The 5,050-nt window shown below is 41.1% G+C and overlaps 1 pseudogene; it reads left to right on the forward strand.

Annotated features, from left to right (window-relative positions):
- Positions 1-4,573: 4,573 nt before the first annotated feature.
- LOC102871083 lies at positions 4,574-5,005 on the forward strand (annotated as a pseudogene).
- Positions 5,006-5,050: the final 45 nt, after the last annotated feature.

Here is a 5,050-nt window from a genome sequence, read left to right on the forward strand (position 1 = left end):
ACACTCTTCCCAATTTTGAACCATGAAGTGTTTCCTTGCTCAGTTCTGATGATTGAAACTCCTGGTTCAAGTACAGGTTTCACATCAGTGTGATCAAGTGTTCTGGGATTCCCATTCTACTCAGAATTAGCCACAATTTGTTGTGATCCACAGTCAAATGACTTTGAATAGTCAATGAAACACAGATAGACTTTCCTCTGGTACTTTCTGCTTTTAGCCAAGATCCATCTAACATTAGCTATAATATCCCTAGTACCATGGCCTTTTCTAAACCCAGCCTGAACTTCTGGAATTTCTCTGTTGATGTGCTGTTCCAGTCGTCTTTAGACAATTTTCAGTAGAGTCTTAGATACAAATAATAATAATGTTATCCTTTGATAATTTCTGCACTCTGTCGAGTCACCTTTATTTGGAATGTTGTTGCAGAATGTTGGGAAGGAAGGAAGGACCTCTGGCCTGGAGAGATCACCTAAGCTACAGATAAGTACAAGCCTCCCAAAGGCCTTTCATACTGGGTAGAGAAATCTCCCTGTGTTTGGCTGTATTGGCTTGAGAAAGCTCACCACCTGGGAAGACAGTTGTTGTATCTGTTGAGCTGGGAGTGGTCCACATGAAGCAGAGGTTCTCCTAGCCAAACCTCATGTCCCATGTCTGTAAGCCCACCCTATCCTGTCTTCCTGTGTATATAAGTGCAGTGCTGTTCCAATAAAATTGAGCTGAATTGACTCTCTGATCCTCTCCCAGAGTAGTGTATCTCTGTCATGCTTACCGCCATCAGGGTGTTGCTGTTGAGTTGCTGGCAGACAGCAACAGAATGGGAACAAATATAGCTCTCTTCCAGTCACTAAAGAGTGAGTGAGTGAGTGTGTGAGTGAATGAATGAAGATGTTTTGGGAGTGCAACAGACAAGAAAGTAATAGAACCAACTTTTAAAAAATACCCTTTAATAGGTTGAAATAAACATTTCTTCGGTAACAATTTAAAAGGAATAAGTCTCCTATTAGTATGTTGTTATGTATCATTAAGTCAAGATTGACCCATAGCTGACCCTACAGTGAGTTTCAGAGGCAATAAATTGCACAGGAGGAAATTGCTCATCTTTCTCCCATGGAGCAGCTGCTGATTTAAATCATGTGCCCTTGGGTTGTCAGTACATTTCTTTATCACTAGGCCACAGAGCTTCCTTCTTAGTAAGGAAGAAGTATTGAAAGAGCTCTCTTTATCAATTGCAAGTCCTTTGTCCTCTTTGTTATCAAGCTGTAGTTCTATGTTAATGTTTACTTCTTCTTGCAATGTAGACCCAAGGTTTACTCCCTTTTTTGATAACATTATATATATAAGATCTTTTGATCTGGTATCAGAGAAAACCTTTTCAGTGGACAGTTTCAGAAGGAACCTGCTGGATACTGTTACATTTGTTTTATTCTGATTTGATACTTGGCTCTTTCTGCCAAAATGTTTTCCCCTAAAACAGATCAGATCAAGAAACTTGGCCACAAGTTATAAGCAGGCCCAGGAACACACCCTACCAAAGTAGTCTGGAATTTAGTTAATACAGACATGTTTTCTTTCCTAATCCTAATGATCTTTAATTTTGCTGACATTCTCTATTCTATAGTGAAATGTGAAAAGAATTAGGGTTAGAAAGCAAATGGAAGAATATATTTGACATTTCTCAAGCTGAAAGAACTGAAGAACAATTCAAACCTTGAGTTGAACTACTGAGGTATTCTATGGGCAAAACCTTGAATGATGCAGGAAGCACCTAAGAAGATGGAAGACCTTCATAGTCACTCCATCGAAAAAGAATTGATTGACACTGAACCATTCTCCCCAAACTGGATTTCCTCAAATGATAAATGACTCATAGCTGACCTTCCAGTAGAATTTTAAAAGCTGTAAATTACGATAGAGACAGGACACTAGAGAGTACTTCATGCCCCATAGAGACAGACCATCACAGTGCAACATGAACAGTAGGAATCTGAATCAGAACTCTTGTTAACACATTATTTTAGAAGCTATACAAACTTAATGTCCTGCCATGCCACAGTCCCATCGCAGACCCAGCAAAAGCTGTAACCCACTAGCTGAGCTGGTTTGGGACTCACCTGAAAGCAAAAAGGTTAATGGGGAAATTGGCTGAATTCTCTTAAGCCCCACTAAAACCTGGCAGGTCTGTTGCACAACGTGGACAATAGGAATTGAATCATAACTTTTGTTGAAACTTTTAGTATTGGAACTGTAAGAACACAGCCACAGTTGCACGGACTCAGCAAAAACCAGAAGCCACTAGATGAGCTTCTATGGGACCCATTTGAAAGGAGAAAACTTAGTGGGGAAATTGGCTTAACTCTCTCATGCCCCACTAAGACCCAGTGGGTCTGTTGTGTGATGTGGACATTAGAAATGTGAATCAGAACTTTTGTTGAATTAGACATGGAACAAGCACATAGCCTCAGTTGCATTCCGGGCCACATTTTGGTCTGCACTTTAGATCGGCAAAAGCTGGAAACTGCTAGCCAAGCTTCCGAGGGACCCATCTGAAAGAGGTAACCTTGGTGGGGAAGTTGGCTGAATTCTCTAAAGCCCTACTAAGACCCAGTGGGTGTGTTGGGCCTCGTGGTCAGTAGGAATTTGAATAAGAACTTTTGTTGGATTAGACTCAGAACTATACAAACACACAGCCTGGTTTGCATTCGGGTCCACAATTGAGGGCTGCACTTTGGATCAGCAAATTCCAGAAGCTGCTGGACCTATTTGAAAGGGAAAAGCTTAGTGGGAAAATTGGCTGAATTCTTTTAAGCCCCACTAAGACCCAGTGGGTCTGTTGTGTGACGTGGACAATAGGAATTATAATAAGAACTTTTACTGATACAAATAGTTTTAGGAACCACAGGATCTTAAACTTGTACTGCTTTTCAGAAATTTGACTGAGTCTTCACTGGTCCTGCTAGACCCAGGACCCTGCTTGGGCAGGGGCCACTGGGCAAGGGCACTGCATAGTGCCACTGGGTAGGGACCACTGAGTGAGAACTTCTAAGTGGGAGACAGATAGCTGGAATTTGATGAGGGACCTCAACCATGAGCACACCTGGGCATCTAAGGTCTGAGTGAGGTCCCTCAAGTGGCTGACCTGCCCTGGTGATTATTTCACCCCCCTGCCTGCTCCACCCCATTTGGCTCCACACCTGTGCCTACACGACCAATCAACGTGCCTTTAATCCAGAGCACCTGGATCTGACTTATCTATAAAAGGCTGCTCTCACAGGCTCTGAACAGACCTTTTTCTCGAGTCAGAAATTCAGAGAAATTGTCTTCAGATCAAGAAAATACGAATGTCTCGAAGAAAACAAGCTACCCTACACACTACACAAATATAAAACAAGATGTTACCACCAAAGGGTGACACAGTAGCAATGGATTTCCTAATGCCAGAAAGTCTGATGGAACTTTATGACACAGAATTTAAAAGAACAATGATTGAATATTTTCAATGGATGAAAGACAAACTTGAAGAACTACAGGATACTACAAGCAAAAACCAGGAGGAGCTAAAATAAACCAAAACAAAACCAACCAATCCAGAACAATGCATATAAAACAAACGAGGTACTAGAGGCACTGGAAAATAAGAAACCAAGATCCAAAAGATGAGATCCAATGTTTCAGATGCTGTCAAGATGAAGGGGGACACATAGGTAGAATTGAAGAGATAGAACACAGAACCAGTGAACTAGAAGATATAATTGTCACCACCGATCTGTTAGAGCAAAAAGCAAAATAAAAAAGGAAGGAAAAAGAAAAAAATCTAAGAATAATGTGGGACGCCAACAAGAGAAACAACATGCACATAATTCGATTCCCAGAACAGGCAGAAGCACGTAAAGACACTGAAAAAGTTGTGGATGAATAACTAGAGGAAAACTTCCCAGGCATAATGAAGAATGAGAGAATATATATTCAAGAAGCTGAGTGAACACGATATAGAATAGACCCCCCCCAAAAAAAAAAACCACCAGGGCATATCACACTTAAATTTGCCAGAACCAAAGATAAGGAGAGGATCCCGAAAGCAGCTGGAAAGAAACAAAGAGTAACCTACAAAGGAGAACAGATAAGATTAAGTACCGATTTCTCAGCAAAAACCAAAAACCATGCGTGCAAGAAGAGAATGGAAAGACATATATCAAACACTCAAAGAATGCAACTGTCAACCAAGAATACTGTACCCAGCAAAATTATCCATCAAATATGAAGCAGAGACCAAGATATTCCCAGAAAAGTATAACCTAAGAGAGTTTGTAAAACAAGACCAGCATTACAGGAAAGAAACACTGAGAGATCTCCTTCTTACAGAATTACCACAGAAAGCAGCATGGACCAAAGTAACTAGCAAAAACACCAAAAATAATTCAACAAAATGATAGCAATAAAACTCTGCCTTTCAATAATCCCACTGAATGTGAATGGTTTGAATGCATCATTGAAGAGAAGAAGAGTAGCAGATTGGATAAAAAACCAAAATCCAGTGCTTCCTCTCTCTTTCGCTTGGATCCGTGGTCTCGCAGACATGGGCAAGTGTCGAGGTCTTCGTACTGCCAGGAAGCTGCGCAGCCACCGGCGCGACCAGAAATGGCATGATAAACAGTACAAAAAAGCCCATTTGGGCACAGCTTTGAGGGCCAACCCCTTTGGAGGCGCATCTCATGCAAAGGGAATTGTGTTGGAAAAAGTGGGTGTTGAGGCCAAGCAGCCAAATTCTGCCATTAGAAAGTGTGTCAGAGACCAGCTCATTAAGAACGGCAAGAAAATCACAGCCTTCGTGCCTAATGATGGATGCTTGAATTTTATTGAGGAAAACGATGAAGTTCTTGTTGCTGGATTTGGTCGCAAAGGTCATGCTGTTGGTGACATTCCTGGAGTCCGCTTTAAGGTTGTCAAAGTGGCCAATGTATCTCTTATGGCCTTATACAAAGGCAAGAAGGAACGACCAAGATCTTAAAGTTTGAAAATGTCATACTAATAAATTTCTATATGCCAAAAAAAA

The sequence above is a fragment of the Elephantulus edwardii genome, unplaced genomic scaffold (genome assembly GCF_000299155.1).
Source record: "Elephantulus edwardii isolate Elephantulus edwardi_28Jun2011 unplaced genomic scaffold, EleEdw1.0 scaffold00402, whole genome shotgun sequence".
NCBI lineage: Eukaryota > Metazoa > Chordata > Mammalia > Macroscelidea > Macroscelididae > Elephantulus > Elephantulus edwardii.